Here is a 16,170-nt window from a genome sequence, read left to right as displayed (position 1 = left end):
TGATCTTCAAGTTGTTCTTGATGATTTCATTGCTCTGATCTTTAAATTCTCTTGTTTTGTGTGTTTTATTGTTTCTCATATGCATTCTCAATTTGTTAGTGCCTCTTATATGAAAATTTTTAAGTTTGGTATCCTGCATGCATTATTTGATTTGAGTTTCCTAAGATTAGTTGTATTTTGATTGTTTCTCATCATCAAAAATTCAAAAAAATATTTTTAAACTATGTCTTTTCAAGTCAATAATACAGAGAATTGAAGATTCAGAACATTCAGCAGAGGAATCAAACAGAAAAAGCTGGGCGTTCAAAACGCCCAGTGAAGAAGGAAAACTGGCGTTTAAACGCCAACCAGGGTACCTGGCTGGGTGTTTAACGCCCAAAAAGGTAGAGTTTTGGGCGTTAAATGCCAGAATGGTCACCATTCTGGGCGTTTAACGCCAGGATGACACAAGAGGGAAGATTTTGTTTTTAATTCACATTTTTTTCAAGTTTTTATGTTTTTTCAAAATCAAATCTTTTTCAAATCATATCTTTTCAATCATATCTCTTTCAAAATCAATTTCTTTCCATTTTATATTTATTTTTACCATTTTCAAAAATCCTTGCTTCAATTAAAGATTTACTTCAAAACTTTCAAGTTGTTACTTGCCTATTAAGAAAGGATCAAACTTTAAATTTTAAAATCATATCTTTTAATTTCTTGATAGTCAAGTAATCAACTTTAATTTAAAAAAAAAATTCTTCTTTTTCTAAATTGATTTTCAATCATCTCTTTTTAAACATATCTTTTCAATCACATCTTTTTCAAAATTAATTTTTTTCAATCATATCTTTTTCTAATTTCAAAATCTTTTTCAAAAATCACTTTATTTCTTTCCCAATCTTAGTTTTTGAAATTCTCAATCAAATTTTCAAATTTCTTTTTAAAATCTTTTAATTAATTTTCGAAAATTCTTCCCCTCTTCTCACATCCTTCTATTTAAGGGACTAAGACTCCTCCTCAAGGTACAATTCGAACTCCCTCTTTCTTTATATGTTCGAATTATCCTCCATCTACCTCCTCCTTCTAGTCTTCTTTTCCTCTGACACCTCAATGAATCTCTATACTGTGACATAGAGGATTCCCTACTTTCTTGTTATCTTCTCTTTCATATGAGCAAGAACAAAGATAAAGACATAATTGTTCAAGCTGATCCTGAACCTGAAAGGACCTTGAAGAGAAAGCTAAGAGAAGCTAAAGAACAATTCTCTTTAGAGGGCCTAACAGAGCTCTTCAAAGAAGAAGAAACCATGGCAGCCGATAACAACAATGCCAACAATGCAAGGAAGGTGCTTGGTGACTTTACTGCACCTACTCCTGATTTCTATGGGAGAAGCATCTCAATCCTTGCCATTGGAGCAAACAACTTTGAGCTTAAACCTCAATTAGTTTCTCTAATGCAATAGAATTGCAAGTTTCATGGATTTCTATTGGAAGATCCTCATTAGTTCTTAGCTGAGTTCTTGCAAATCTGTGACACTGCCAAGACCAATGGGGTTGACCCTGAAGTCTACAGACTTATGCTCTTTCCTTTTGCTGTAAGAGACAGAGCTAGAACATGGTTGGATTCACAACCTAAGGAAAGCCTGAACTCTTGGGAAAAGCTAGTTAATGCCTTCTTGGCAAAGTTCTTTCCACCTCAAAAATTGAGTAAGCTTAGAGTGGAAGTCTAAACCTTTAGACAGAAGGATGGTGAGTCCCTCTATGAAGCTTGGGAGAGATACAAGCAATTGATCAGAAGGTGCCCTTCTGACATGCTTTCAAAATGGAGCATCATAGGAATCTTCTATGATGGTCTGTCTGAACTATCCACTTCCATGTGTATAGACTTTTCTTGGAGTTAAACGCCAGCTTTTGTGCCAGTTTAGGCGTTTAACTCCAGCTTTTGTGCCAGTTTTGGAGTTAAACGCCTGAATTCTTGAGATGACTTGGAACGCCTGTTTGAGCCATCAAATCTCAGGCAAAGTATGGACTATTATATATTGCTGGAAAGCCTAAGATGTCTACTTTCCAACGCAATTGAGAGCGCGCTAATTGGGCTTCTGTAGCTCCAGAAAAGCTACTTTGAGTGCAGGGAGGTCAGAATCCAACAGCAACTGTAGTCCTTTTTCAGCCTCTGAATCAGATTTTTGCTCAGGTCCCTCAATTTCAGCCAGAAAATACCTGAAATCCCAGAAAAACACACAAACTCATAGTAAAGCCCAAAAAAGTGATTTTTATTTAAAAACTAATAAAAACATAATAAAAACTAACTAAAATGTACTAAAAACATACTAAAAACAATGCCAAAAAGCGTATAAATTATCCGCTCATCACAACTCCTTTCCATGGCAAGCTTTATGTTGGGCATCACCGTTGTCAATGGCTACATCCCATCCTCTCAGTGGAAATGGTCCTGATGCTCTGTCACAACATCAGCTAATCAGCTGTCGGTTCTCGATCATGTCGGAATAGGATCCATTGATCCTTTTTGCGTCTATCACACGCCCCACAATCGCGAGTTTGAAGCTCGTCATAGTCATCCCTTCCCAGATCCTACTCGGAATACCACAGACAAGGTTTAGACTTTCCAGATCTCAGGAATGGCTGCCATTAATTCTAGCCTATACCACGAAGGTTCCAATCTTAGATTAGAAACCCAAGAGATACACACTCAATCGAAGGTAGAACGGAGGTGGTTGTCAGGCACTCATTCATAGGTGAGAATGATGATGAGTGTCACGGATCATCACATTCATCAACTTGAAGAACAAGTGATATCTTAGAGAAGAAGTAGGCGTGAATTGAATAGAAAAATAGTAGTAATTGCATTAATTCATGAGGAACAGCAGAGCTCCACACCTTAATCTATGGTGTGTAGAAACTCCACCATTGAAAATACATAAGAACAAGGTCTAGGCATGGCCGTGAGGCTAGCATCCATGATCTAAGAACTACACGTCCAAAGATGAACAAAAGATAATTTCAAGATGAAAATACGATAGCAACAGGTCCTATTTATAGAGAACTAGTAGCCTAGGGTTACAGAAATCAGTAATTAATGCAGAAATCTTCTTCCGGGCCCACTTGGTGTGTGCTTGTGTTGAGAATTGAAGCTTTCATGTGTAGAGACTTTTCTTGGAGTTAAACGCCAGCTTTTGTGCCAGTTTGGGTGTTTAACTCCAGCTTTTGTGCCAGTTTTGGAGTTAAACGCCAGAATTCTTGAGCTGACTTGGAACGCCTGTTTGGGCCATCAAATCTCAGGAAAAGTATAGACTATTATATATTGCTGGAAAGCCCAGGATGTCTACTGTTTAACGCAATTAAAAGCGCGCCAATTGGGCTTCTGTAGCTCCAGAAAATCCACTTTGAGTGCAGGGAGGTCAGAATCCAACAGCATCTGCAGTCCTTTTTCAGCCTCTGAATCAGATTTTTGCTCAGGTCCCTCAATTTCAGCCAGAAAATACCTGAAATCACAGAAAAACACACAAACTCATAGTAAAGTCTAGAAGAGTGATTTTTAAATAAAAACTAATAAAAATATAATAAAAACTAATTAAAATATACTAAAAACATACTAAAAACAATGCCAAAAAGCGTAAAAATTATCCGCTCATCACAACACCAAACTTAAATTGTTGCTGGTCCCCAAGCAACTGAAAATCAAATAGGATAAAAAGAAGAGAATGTACAATGAATTCCAAAAATATCTATGAAGATCAGTATTAATTAGATGTGCGGGGCTTTTAGCTTTTTGCTTCTGAACAGTTTTGGCATCTCACTTTATCCTTTGAAGATCTTATGGAGTGCTTGATCTCCTCAATGTCTCTTCCTTGCCTTTGTTGCTCCTCTCTCATGGTTCTTTGATCTTCTCTAATTTCATGGAGGAGGATGGATTTCTCTTGGTGCTCCACCCTTAGTTGTCCCATGTTGGAACTTAATTCTCCTAGGGAGATGTTGATTTGCTCCCAATAGTTTTATGGAGGAAGATGCATCCCTTGAGGCATCTCAGGGATTTCATGATGAGAAATTTCCTTATGCTCTTGATGAGGTTCTCTTGTTTGCTCCATCCTTTTCTTAGTGATGGGCTTGTCCTCATCAATGAGAATGTCTCCCTCTATGTCAATTCCAACTGAATTACAAAGGTGATAAATGAGATGAGGAAAGGCTAACCTTGCCAAAGGAGAGGACTTTTCCGCCACCTTGTAGAGTTCTTGGGATATAACCTCATGAACTTTCACTTCCTCTCCAATCATGATGCTATGTATCATGATAGCCCGGTCTATAGTAGCTTTGGACCGGTTGCTAGTGGGAATGATTGAGCGTTGGATGAACTCCAACCATCCCCTAGCCACGGGCTTGAGGTCATGCCTTCTTAGTTGAACCGGCTTCCCTCTTGAATCTCTCTTCCATTGAGCGCCCTCTTCACATATGTCCATGAGTACTTGGTCCAACCTTTGATCAAAGTTGACCCTTCTAGTGTAGGGGTGTGCATCTCCTTGCATCATGGGCAAGTTGAATGCCAACCTTACATTTTCTGGACTAAACTCCAAGTATTTTCCTGGGACCATTGTAAGCCAATTCTTGGGGTCTGGATTCACACTTTGATCATGGTTCTTGGTGATCCATGCATTGGCATAGAACTCTTGAACCATTAAGATTCCGACTTGTTGAATGGGGTTGGTGAGAACTTCCCAACCTCTTCTTCGGATCTCATGTCGGATCTCCGGATATTCGCCATTTTTGAGCTTAAAAGGGACCTCGATGATCACCTTCTTCTTGGCCACAACTTCATATAAGTGGTCTTGATGCACCCTTGAGAGGAATCTCTCCATCTCCCATGATTCGGAGGTGGAAGCTTTTGCCTTCCCTTTCCTCTTTCTAGAGGTTTCTCCGGCATTTGGTGCCATAAATGGTTATGGAAAAACAAAAAGCTTTAGATTTTACCACACCAAACTTAGAAGGTTGCTCGTCCTCGAGTAAAAGAAGAAAGAAGAGAGTAGATGAAGAAGAAATAGAGGAGATGAAGTGGGCTTTGTGTTTTGGCCAAGGGGGAGAAGTGGTGTTTAGGTTGCGTGAAAATGAAGGAGTGAAGATGAGTTTATATAGGAGTGAGAGGGGTGTGTATGGTTCGGCTATAGAGGGTGGGTTTGGGAGGGAAAGTGGTTTGAATTTGATTGGTGAGGTAGGTGGGGTTTTATTAAGGATGGATGTGAGTGGTGAAGAGAATGGTGGGATTTGATAGGTGAGGGGTTTTTGGGGAAGAGGTATTGAGGTGATTGGTGAATGGGTGAAGAAGAAAGAGAGTGGTGGGGTAGGTGGGAATCCTGTGGGGTCCACAGATCCTGAGGTGTCAAGGATGTCTCATCCCTGTACTAAGTGGCGTGCAAAACGCTCCTTTCTGCCAATCCTGGCGTTAAACGCTAGGCTGCTGCCCATTTCTGGCATTTAACACCAGTTTCTTGCCCATTCCTGGCGTTAAACGCCAGTCTGGTGCCCATTTCTGGCGTTAAACGCCCAGAATGGTGCCAGACTGGGCGTTTAACGCCCATTCTGCTACCTTTACTGGCGTTCAAACGCCAGTAACTGTCTCCTCCAAGGTGTTCTATTTTTCATTCTGTTTTTCACTTTGTTTTTGTTTTTTCAATTGTTTTTCTGACTTCACATGATCATCAACCTACAGAAAATATAAAATAACAAAAGAAAATAGAAATTTAACATAGATAATTAAAGATTGGGTTGCCTCCCAACAAGCGCTTCTTTAATGTCAATAGCTTGACAGTGGCTCTCATGGAGCCTCACAGATGTTCAGAGCAATGTTGGAACCTCCCAACACCAAACTTAGAGTTTGAATGTGGGGGTTCAACACCAAACTTAAAGTTTGGTTGTGGCCTTCTAACACCAAACTTAGAGTTTGACTGTGGGGGCTCTGTTTGACTCTGTATTGAGAGAAGCTCTTCATGCTTCCTCTCCATGGTGACAGAGGGATATCCTTGAGCTTTAGACACAAGGGAGTCTTCATTCACTTGAATGATCAATTCTCCTCTATCAACATCAATCACAACTTTTGCTGTGGCTAGGAAGGGTCTGCCAAGGATGATGGATTCATCCATACACTTCCCAGTTTCTAGGATTATGAAATCAGCAGGGATGTAATAGGATCTTGTGCATACATCTTGCTGGGCTAATGCCCTTAAGGTCACTTATGGACCATCCAAGAGCTGTCTTGTGTGTCCTTAGCACTTGAATTAGTGCTTTCTCTTCCTGTGGATTTAAAGCAAAGCTTATGATTACTGGAAAAGTGTCACCCTCTCCCAAAAATATGTATTTCAGGGATGGTGGTAGTGGTTTGAGCTCAGGTTTAGGAGGTTTCTCCTCTTCCTGAGGGATTTTCAGAGGTACTTTTATTTTCTCTGATTCCTCCAGATCAGGCTGAACATCTTTAAAGATCTCTTCTAGCTCTGATTCAAGACTCTCAGTCATATTGGTCTCTTCCACTAAAGAGTCAATAATATCAGTGCTCATGCAGTCATTTGATGTGTCTGGATGCTGCATAGCTTTGACAGCATTTAACTTGAACTCATCTTCATTGACTCTCAGGGTCACTTCCCCTTTTTGTACATCAATAAGAGTTCGTCCAGTTGCTAGGAAAGGTCTTCCTAGAATGAGAGTTGCACTCTTGTGCTCCTCCATTTCCAGCACTACAAAGTCAGTGGGAAAGGCAAATGGCCCAACCTTGACAATCATGTCTTCAATGATGCCTGATGGATATTTAATGGAGCCATCAGTAAGTTGAAGACATATCCGGGTTGTTTTGACTTCTTCAGTCAACCCAAGCTTTCTGATATTGGATGCAGGTATTAGATTGATACTTGCTCCAAGGTCACATAGGGCTGTCTTGGTACAGGCACCCTCTAATGTGCATGGTATCATAAAGCTTCCTGCATCTTGAAGCTTCTCTGGTAAGCTTTTCAGAATGACTGCACTGCATTCTTCAGTGAGAAACACTTTTTCAGTTTCTCTCCAATCCTTCTTATGACTTAAGATCTCTTTCATGAACTTTGCATAAGAGGGTATTTGCTCAAGTGCCTATGCAAATGGAATCTTTATTTCAAGAGTCCTGAGATAGTCTGCAAAGTGGGCAAATTGTTTATCCTATTCTTCTTGGCGGAGTTTCTGAGGATAAGGCATCTTGGCTTTATATTCTTCAACCTTAGTTGCTGCAGGTTTATTCCCTACAGGAGTGGTTGGAGAAGCCTTCTTAGAGGGGTTACTATCAGCGCTTGCAGGTGTCTGATCCCTCATTGGCGTTTGATCGCCAGGATTGGGTGCTGGATGGGCGTTTAACGCCAGCTTCCCACCCTTTTCTGGCGTTTGAACGCCAGAACTGGACAAGGAATAGGCGTTTAACGCCAACTTTTCCCCTTTTTTGGCGTTTGAATGCCATAGTTATTCCTCTCTGGGCTCTTGATGTCCTCAGAGGGATTTTGGGTAGTGGTTTAGTCATTCTCTGTCATTTGTTCCCTTCTTGACTTTTTGCTACTTTGAGCTGAGTTATTCAATGTCTTCCCGCTCCTTAGTTGGACAGCTTGGAATTCTTCTGTTATCTGTTTAGATAGCTACTGTCTTGTCTGATTCAATTGTGCTTCTATATTCTTATTAGCATTTTTAGTGTCTTGGAGCATCTCTTTGAATTCTGCTAATTGTTTTGTCATAAGGAGTAATTGTTGATTAAGTTCCACAATCTGTTCTTTAGGATTGGGATTAATAGTTACTGCCATAGCCTCTTTTTTTATGGAGGACTCACTCTTTGAGTACAGATGTTGATTTCTAGCAACTGTATCTATGAGTTCTTGAGCCTCTTCAATTGTTTTTCTCATGTGTATAGATCCACCAGCTGAGTGGTCTAGGGACATCTGAGCTTTTTCTGTAAGCCCATAGTAAAAGATGTCTAACTGTACCCACTCTGAAAACATTTCAGAAGGGCATTTTCTCAGCATCCCTCTGTACCTCTCCCAAGCATTATAAAGGGATTCATGATCTTCTTGTTTAAAGCCTTGGATGTCCAGTCTTAGCTGTGTCATCCTTCTTGGAGGGTAAAATTGATTCAGGAATTTGTTTGTTAATTGCCTCCATGTTTTTATGCTTGATATGGGTTGGTTATTTAACCACCTCTTAGCTTGATCTTTTACAGCAAATGGAAACAATAATAATCTGTAGACATCCTGATCCACTTCTTTATCACGTACTGTGTCAGCAATTTGTAAGAACTGTGCCAGAAACTCAGTAGGTTCTTCCTGTGGGAGACCGGAATACTAGCAATTTTGCTGCACCATGATAATGAGCTGAGGGTTTAGCTCAAAGCTGCTTGATTTGATGGGAGGTATACAGATGCTACTCCCATATGCAGCTGTAATGGGGTTAGCATATGACCCCAGAGTCCTTCTGGACTGTTCACTTCCACTTATGTCCATGATGGAGAAAAGGGAATTGATATGAATTATTATTTATTTTTTTTTTAAAGTAACTGAAAATAATAGGTAAAATAAATGGAAAATAAAATAAAATTTCGAAACAAAAAGAAAATAAAAGCAAATTGAAAACTAAATTAATTAATCAATTAAAAAGATTTTGAAATTAGTAATTAAAAAGATATGATTGAAAATTATTTTGAAAATGATATGAAAAGATCAATTTTTGAAATTAGAATATTGACTTGACAAAAAAAAAAGATATGATTTTGAAAATCTTTGACTAAATTAATGCAAAATTTCAACAATAATGAGTAAAATAAGGAAAAAATATTTTTTTGATTTTTGAATTTTAATGAGGAAAGAGAAAAACAACAAAATGACTCTAAACTTAGAAATTTTAAATCAAAACAATGAAAACAAACAAGAAAATTTTGAATGTCAAGACGAACACCAAGAACACTTTGAAAATCAAGATGAACACCAAGAACAAATTTTTGAAAAAAAAATTTAAGTAAATAAAAGCACAAGGAACACCAAACTTAAAATTTTTAGAAAACCAAACACAAATTTTCGAAAATTTTAAAGAAAAACAACAAGAAGACACCAAACTTAAAATTTAAAAAAAAAATCAAGAAAGTACTAAACACATGCAAATTTCGAAAAATAAAAGGAAGTAAAAGCATGCAATTGACACCAAACTTAAAATATGAAACTAAACTCAAATAAAAGACTCTAAACCAACAAAAATAAATTAGTCCTAATCTAAGCAACAAGATAAACCGTCAGTTGTCCAAACTCGAACAATCCCCGGCAACGGCGCCAAAAACTTTGTGCACGAAATTACAATCACACTTTTGCAACTCCGCACAACTAACCAGCAAGTGCACTGGGTCGTCCAAGTAATACCTTACGTGAGTAAGGGTTGATCCCACGGAGATTGTCAGCTTGAAGCAAGCTATGGTTATCTTGTAACTCTTAGTCAGGATATCAATAATTCTCAGATTTAATTGTAAAAAGTAAAAGAACATGAAATAAATACTTGTTATGCAGTAATGAAGAACAGGTTGAGGCTTTGGAGATGCTTTGTCTTCTGAACCTCTGCTTTCCTACTGTCTTCTTCTTCATGCACGCAACACTCCTTCCATGGCAAGCTTTATGTTGGGCATCACCGTTGTCAATGGCTACATCCCGTCCTCTCAATGAAAATGTTCCAAATGCGCTGTCACCGCACGGCTAATCATCTGTTGGTTCTCGATCATGTTGGAATAGGATCCATTGATCCTTTTGCGTCTGTCACTACGCCCAACACTCGCGAGTTTGAAGCTCGTCACAGTCATCCCTTCCCAGATCCTACTCAGAATACCACAGACAAGGTTTAGACGTTTCGGATCTTAGGAATGACCGCCAATGATTCTAGCTTATACCACGAAGACTCTGATTTGAATCATGAGGCTAAGAGATATGCATTCAATCTAAGGTAGAACGGAGGTGGTTGTCAGGCACGCGTTCATAGGTGAGAATGATGATGATTGTCACGGATCATCACATTCATCAGGTTGAAGTGCGAATGAATATCTTAGAATAGAAGCAAGCATGATAGAATGAAAAACAGTAGTAATTGCATTAATTCATGAAGAACAGCAGAGCTCCTCACCCCCAACAATGGGGTTTAGAGACTCATGCCGTGGAGAATACAATAAGAAACGTGTAAAGTGTCATGAGGTACAAGATGAATCACTGAAAGTAGTATTTATAGTAAACTAGTGACCTAGGGTTACAGAAAATGAGTAAGCTAGGGTGTTTATTGTAAAAATCCACTTCCGGAGCCCACTTGGTGTGTGCTTGGGCTGAGCATTGAAGCTTTCATGTGTAGAGACATTTCCTGGAGTTAAACGCCAGTTTTTATGCCAGTTTGGGCGTTTAACTCCAGCTTTTGTGCCAGTTCTGGAGTTAAACGCCAGAATTCTTGAGCTGAATTAGAACGCCTGTTTGGGCCATCAAATCTCGGGTAAAGTATGGACTATTATATATTGCTGGAAAGCCCAGGATGTCTACTTTCCAACGCAATTAAGAGCGCACCAATTGGGCTTTTTTAGCTCCAGAAAATCCACTTTGAGTGCAGGAAGGTCAGAATCCAACAGGATCTGCAGTCCTTTTTCAGCCTCTGAATCAGATTTTTGCTCAAGTCCCTCAATTTCAGCCAGAAAATACTTGAAATCACATAAAAACACACAAACTCATAGTAAATCCCACAAAAGTGATTTTTATTTAAAAACTAAGATATCACTTGTTCTTCAACTTGATGAATGTGATGATCCGTGACACTCATCATCATCTCACCTATGAACGTGTGCCTGACAACCACCTACGTTCTACCTTCAATTGAGTGTGTATCTCTTGGGTTTCTAATCTAAGATTGGAACCTTTGTGGTATAGGCTAGAATTAATGGCAGCCATTCCCGAGATCCGGAAAGTCTAAACCTTGTCTGTGGTATTCCGAGTAGGATCTGAGAAGGGATGACTGTGACGAGCTTCAAACTCGCGATTGTGGGGCGTGTGACAGACGCAAAAGGATCAATGGATCCTATTCCGACATGATCGAGAACCGACAGCTGATTAGCCGATGTTGTGACAGAGCATCAGGACCATTTTCACTGAGAGGACGGGATGTAGCCATTGACAACGGTGATGCCCAACATAAAGCTTGCCATGGAAAGGAGTATGAATGATTGGAAGAAGGCAATAGGAAAGCAGAGGTTCAAGGGGAACAAAACATCTTCATACGCTTATCTAAAATCCACCAATGAATTACATAAGTATCTCTATCTTTATTTTATGTTTATTTTCATTACCTTAAACTCCATAACCATTTGAATCCGCCTGACTGAGATTTACAAGATGACCATAGCTTGCTTCAAGCCGACAATCTCTGTGGGATCAACCCTTACTCACGTAAGGTTTATTACTTGGACAACCCAGTGCACTTGCTGGTTAGTTGTGAGGAATTGTGACAAAGTGTGATTCACATTTGAGAGCTCCAAGTCTTTGGCGCCATTGTTGATGATCACAATTTCGTGCACCAAGTTTTTGGCGCCGTTGCCGGGGATTGTTCGAGTTTGGACAACTGACGGTTCATCTTGTTGCTTAGATTAGGTATTTTTTAGAATTTTTAAGAATGAATTCTAGAGTTTCAAGGTTATGTTCCCACCATCACAAAAGCTGATTCATTCTCATCAATTTAGCCATTGAATGTAATGTCCTGCTGAAGCTTGGCCAAACATGTCTAATTTTAGACTGAAGCTTTAGACTAACATTGCATGATTCCTGGAATTCTTATTAAAAGTTTTGATTCTGTTTATTTTCTTTTCTATATAATTTTCGAAAATCACAAAAAATTTTTATAAAATCATAAAAATCAAAAATATTTTATGTTTCTTGTTTGAGTCTAGTATCAATTTTTAAGTTTGGTGTCAATTGTATGTTTTTATTCTTCTTGCATTTTTCGAATTTATACATATTGTTCTTCATTGATCTTCAAGTTGTTCTTGATGATTTCATTGCTCTGATCTTTAAATTCTCTTGTTTAGTGTGTTTTGTTGTTTTTCATATGCATTTTTACATTGTTATAGTCCTTAGTATACAAACATTTAAGTTTGGTGTCTTGCATACATTGTTTACTTGATCTTAGTTGAATTTTTATTGTTTCTCATCATTCAAAATTCAAAAATATTTTCAAAATTGTGTCTTTTCAAGTCAATAATACAGAGAATTGAAGATTCAGAACATTCAGCAGAGGAATCAAACAGAAAAAGCTGGGCTTTCAAAACGCCCAGTGAAGAAGGAAAACTGGCGTTTAAACGCCAGCTAGGGTACCTGGCAGGGCGTTTAACGCCCAAAAGGTAGAGATTTGGGCGTTAAACACCAGAATGGGCACCATTCTGGGCGTTTGCCCATTCTGGTGTTTAACGCCAGGATGACACTAGAGGGAAGATTTTGTTTTTAATTCACATTTTTTTCAAGTTTTCATAATTTTTCAAAATCAAATCTCTTTCAAATCATATCTTTTCAATCATATCTCTTTCAAAATCAATTTCTTTCCATTTTATATTTATTTTTACCATTTTCAAAAATCCTTGCTTCAATTAAAGATTTACTTCAAAACTTTCAAGTTGTTACTTGCCTATTAAGAAAGGATCAAACTTCAAATTCTTCTTGGTAAAGGTTGAAGACCATTACATCCTTGCTGATTTCATAGTCCTAGAGACTGGGAAGTGTATGGATGAATCCATCATCCTTGGCAGACCCTTCCTAGCCACAGCAAAAGCTGTGATTGATGTTGACAGAGGAGAATTGATCATTCAAGTGAATGAAAACTCCCTTGTGTTTAAAGCTCAAGGATATCCCTCTGTTACCATGGAGAGGAAGCATGAAGAGCTTCTCTCAATACATAGTCAAACAGAGCCCCCATAGTCAAACTCTAAGTTTGGTGTTGGGAGGCCACAACCAAACTTTAAGTTTGGTGTTGAACCCCCACATTCAAACTCTAAGTTTGGTGTTGGGAGGTTCCAACATTGCTTTGAACATCTGTGAGGCTCCATGAGAGCCACTGTCAAGCTATTGACATTAAAGAAGCGCTTGTTGGGAGGCAACCCAATTTTTACTTATCTATGTTAAATTTCTATTTTCTATTGTTATTTTATGTTTTCAATAGGTTGATGATCATGTAAAGTCACAAAAACAATTGAAAAAGAAAAAACAAAGTTAAAAACAGAATGAAAAAAAGAACACCCTGGAGGAGATAGTTACTGGCATTTAAACGCCAGTAAAGGTAGAAGAATGGGCGTTAAACGCCCAGTCTGGCACCATTCTGGGCGTTTAATGCCAGAAAAGGGCACCAAACTGGCGTTTAACGCCAGGAATGGGCAAAAAGCTGGCGTTAAATGCCAGAAATGGGCAGCAGCCTGGCGTTTAACGCCAGGATTGGCAGAAAGGGGCATTTTGTACGCCACTTGGTGCAGGGATGAGATATCCTTGACACCTCAGGATCTGTGGACCCCACAGGATCTCCACCTACCCCACCACTCTCTCTCTTCTTCACCCACTCACCAATCACCTCAATACCTCTTCCCCAAAAACCCTTCACCTATCAAATCCCACCATTCTCTTCACCACTCAGCCGAAACACAAAGCCCACTCCATCTCCTCTGTTTCTTCTTCTTCTACTCTCTTCTTTCTTCTTTTGCTCGAGGACGAGCAACCTTCTAAGTTTGGTGTGGTAAAAGCTAAAGCTTTTTGTTTTTCCATAACCATTTATGGCACCAAAGGCCGGAGAAACCTCTAGAAAGAGGAAAGGGAAGGCAAAAGCTTCCACCTCCGAGTCATGGGAGATGGAGAGATTCCTCTCAGTAGGTGCATCAAGACCATTTCTATGAAGTTGTGGCCAAGAAGAAGGTGATCCCCAAGGTCCCTTTTAAGCTCAAAAAGGACGAATATCCGGAGATCCGACATGAGATCCGAAGAAGAGGTTGGGAAGTTCTCACCAACCCCATTCAACAAGTTGGAATCTTAATGGTTCAAGAGTTCTATGCCAATGCATGGATCACCAAGAACCATGATCAAAGTGTGAACCCGGACCCTAAGAATTGGCTTACAATGGTCCGAGGGAAATACTTAGATTTTAGTCTGAAAAATGTAAGGTTGGCATTCAACTTGCCCATGATGCAAGGAGATGCACACCCCTACACTAGAAGGGTCAACTTTGATCAAAGGTTGGACCAAGTCCTCATGGACATATGTGAAGAGGGCGCTCAATGGAAGAGAGATTCAAGAGGGAAGCCGATTCAACTAAGAAGGCATGACCTCAAGCCTGTGGCTAGGGGATGGTTGGAGTTCATCCAACGCTCAATCATTCCCACTAGCAACCGGTCTGAAGCTACTATAGACCGGGCTATCATGATCCATAGCATCATGATTGGAGAGGAAGTGGAAGTTCATGAGGTTATATCCCAAGAACTCTACAAAGTGGCGGACAAGTCCTCTCCTTTGGCAAGGTTAGCCTTTCCTCATCTCATTTGTCACCTTTGCAATTCGGTTGGAATTGACATAGAGGGAGACATTCTCATTGATGAGGACAAGCCCATCACTAAGAAAAGGATGGAGCAAACAAGAGAACCTCATCAAGAGCATGAGAAAATTCCTCATCATGAAATCCCTGAGATGCCTCAAGGGATGCATCTTCCTCCACAAAATTATTGGGAGCAAATCAACACCTCCCTAGGAGAATTGAGTTCCAACATGGGACAACTAAGGGTGGAGCACCAAGAGCATTCCATCCTCCTCCATGAAATTAGAGAAGATCAAAGAACCATGAGAGAGGAGCAACAAAGGCAAGGAAGAGACATTGAGGAGCTCAAGCACTCCATAAGATCTTCAAGAGGAAGAACAAGCCGCCATCACTAAGGTGGACCCGTTCTTTAACTTCCTTGTTCTTTATTTTCCTGTTTTTCAAAAATTAGGCTTTATGTTTATCTATGTTTGTATCTTTATTACATGATCATTAGTGTCTATGCCTTAAAGCTATGAAAATGAATCCCAATACGCTTTTTGGCATTATTTTTAGTATGTTTTTAGTACATTTTAATTAGTTTTTATTATATTTTTATTAGTTTTTAAATAAAAATCACTCTTCTGGACTTTACTATGAGTTTGTGTATTTTTCTGTGATTTCAGGTATTTTCTGGCTGAAATTGAGGGACCTGAGCAAAAATCTGATTCAGAGGCTGAAAAAGGACTGCAGATGCTGTTGGATTCTGACCTCCCTGCACTCGAAGTGGATTTTATGGAGCTACAGAAGCCCAATTGGCGCGTTCTCAATTGCGTTGGAAAGTAGACATCCTGAGATTTCCAGCAATAGATAATAGTCCATACTTTTTCCGAGATTTGATGGCCCAAACAGGCGTTCCAAGTCAGCTCAAGAATTTTGGCGTTTAACTCCAAAACTGGCACAAAAGCTGGAGTTAAACGCCCAAACTGGCACAAAAGCTGGCGTTTAACTTCAAGAAAAGTCTCTACACATGGAAGTGGATAGTTCAGACAGACCATCATAGAAGATTCCTATGATGCTCCATTTTGAAAGCATGTCAGAAGGACACCTTCTGATCAATTGCTTGTATCTCTCCCAAGCTTCATAGAGGGACTCACCATCCTTCTGTCTAAAGGTTTGGACTTCCACTCTAAGCTTACTCAATTTTTGAGGTGGAAAGAACTTTGCCAAGAAGGAATTGACTAGCTTTTCCCAAGAGTTTAGGCTTTTCTTAGGTTGTGAATCTAACCATGTTCTAGCTCTGTCTCTTACAGCAAAAGGAAAGAGCATAAGTCTGTAGACTTCAGGGTCAACCCCATTGGTCTTGGCAGTGTCACAGATTTGCAAGAACTCAGCTAAGAACTGATGAGGATCTTCCAATAGAAGTCCATGAAACTTGCAATTCTGTTGCATTAGAGAAACTAATTGAGGCTTAAGCTCAAAGTTGTTTGCTCCAATGGCAGGGATTGAGATGCTTCTCCCATAGAAATCAGGAGTAGGTGCAGTAAAGTCACCAAGCACCTTCCTTGCATTGTTGGCATTGTTGTTTTCGGCTGCCATGGTTTCTTCTTCTTTGAAGAGCTCTGTTAGGCCCTC

The 16,170-nt window shown here is 39.4% G+C and overlaps 2 non-coding genes across 2 annotated transcripts; one reads left to right on the top strand and one right to left on the bottom strand.

Moving 5' to 3' along the window:
• Window positions 1-1,691: 1,691 nt before the first annotated feature.
• LOC112731514 (small nucleolar RNA R71) lies at window positions 1,692-1,799 on the bottom strand. Its single transcript, XR_003167288.1, has one exon. It is a non-coding gene; the product is annotated as a small nucleolar RNA R71 (small nucleolar RNA).
• Window positions 1,800-15,624: 13,825 nt separating this feature from the next.
• On the top strand, window positions 15,625-15,732 carry LOC112732048 (small nucleolar RNA R71). Its single transcript, XR_003167789.1, has one exon. It is a non-coding gene; the product is annotated as a small nucleolar RNA R71 (small nucleolar RNA).
• Window positions 15,733-16,170: the final 438 nt, after the last annotated feature.

The sequence above is a fragment of the Arachis hypogaea genome, chromosome 12, assembly GCF_003086295.3.
Source record: "Arachis hypogaea cultivar Tifrunner chromosome 12, arahy.Tifrunner.gnm2.J5K5, whole genome shotgun sequence".
Taxonomy (NCBI): Eukaryota; Viridiplantae; Streptophyta; class Magnoliopsida; order Fabales; family Fabaceae; genus Arachis; species Arachis hypogaea.
The sequence above is the reverse complement of the archived record's forward strand: the minus strand, read 5'-3'. Positions and strand labels throughout refer to the sequence as shown.